This window comes from Lipotes vexillifer, unplaced genomic scaffold (genome assembly GCF_000442215.2).
Source record: "Lipotes vexillifer unplaced genomic scaffold, Lipotes_vexillifer_v1.1 scaffold916, whole genome shotgun sequence".
NCBI classification, from domain to species: domain Eukaryota; kingdom Metazoa; phylum Chordata; class Mammalia; order Artiodactyla; family Lipotidae; genus Lipotes; species Lipotes vexillifer.
In genome coordinates this window covers 3,256,637-3,257,990 of record NW_006798383.1, presented here as the reverse complement: position 1 = coordinate 3,257,990, position 1,354 = coordinate 3,256,637, and the positions used below count along the sequence as shown (strand labels likewise).

At 37.4% G+C, this 1,354-nt stretch overlaps 1 protein-coding gene across 1 annotated transcript in view; it reads right to left on the bottom strand.

The window, feature by feature from the left end:
* CNNM2 (cyclin and CBS domain divalent metal cation transport mediator 2) overlaps window positions 1-1,354 on the bottom strand; it is a 145,312-nt gene that overhangs the window by 83,882 nt on the left and 60,076 nt on the right. The gene's annotated exons all lie outside the window — the stretch shown is intronic.

Genomic DNA, 1,354 nt, shown 5'->3' with positions numbered 1-1,354 from the left:
CTCTTTCAAAATTACAAATTTCCTAGGACCACAATGGAAAATATAAAAAGTTGGGTCTAAAGGGCTTCAGAACGAGCCTTCCAAAAATGTGCCATTTTTGCATGAGGCAATTGAGCTAAAGGCAATCAAGATCCTGCAGGTTCAGGAGAAACCTCTATCCCTCCCTTAACTACCTAGAAGAATTTATATTGGAGATTTTTTTTAGAAAAGGTTATTATCTGAGAAATTTTATCTAAGTGGCCCCATCCACATGGAGAACAAACACCTAATCACCAAATGTCTGCTCTTCTTGTCTGGTAAATGACCCTCCTGTCCTTGGAGACCCCTGACCCTTATCCCATTCCTTAGTTCAGGATGGCATGTATGCTTCATTTTACCTTTCTGTCTCTCAACCTCTCATGTATATGCAGTTCCCATACATAACAAATATTTTTCTTCCAGTTTTAATGACATATACTTGACATACATACAGCACTGTGTAAGTTTAAGATGTACAGTATAATGATTTGACAGCATGAAATGATCACAAGATTAGTGAGTATCCACCATCTCATATAGATACAAATTAAACAAAAAGTTTCTTTCCTTGTGATGAGAATTCTTGATAGTAAATCCTAACAAGTTTCATATGTAACACACAGCAATGTTAATTATATTTATCATGTTGTACATTACATCCCTAGTACTTATTTTTCTGATAACTAAGTTTCTACCTTTTGATTGCCCTCATCCAATTCCTCTTCCCTCTCCCTCCCGCCTCTGGTAACCACAAATCTGATCTCTTTCTATGAATTTGTTTGTTTCTGAAATATAGTTGACCTAGGAACTAACAGAGTTTAATATTACACAATAGTGATTTGATAATTCTAGACATTTCAAAAGGATTACCACAATAAATCGTTATGATCTGTCACCATACAAAGATTTACATATATTCCCACACTGTACATTTCAAACCCGTGACTCATTTATTTTGCAACTGCAAGTTTGTACCTGTTAATATCCCTTACCTATTTCTCCCCTCCCCCATCCCCATCCCATCCGGCAACCCGAAATTAAATTTGATTTTCTCCTGTTGATCTGACTCATGTCAATTTAATTCTTAGACCAGCCAGAAGAACCTAGAAGGGTAGAGGAGAGTTTCTTCCTTCCTGACGGGCCTCAGTCTTGAAGAGACAGAGATCTCGTCTTACTCTCCAACAATAATGCAAATTCTCCATCTAGTTGGAGGCTGGGGTAAAAGAAACAAGAAGGTACATTTCTGCAAAGATCTTTAAAGTTCCACATCCTCAAACAACACTTCAAGGCATGCACATTAAGGAAGGGACAAAGACATTCCCTCACACCTCACAAA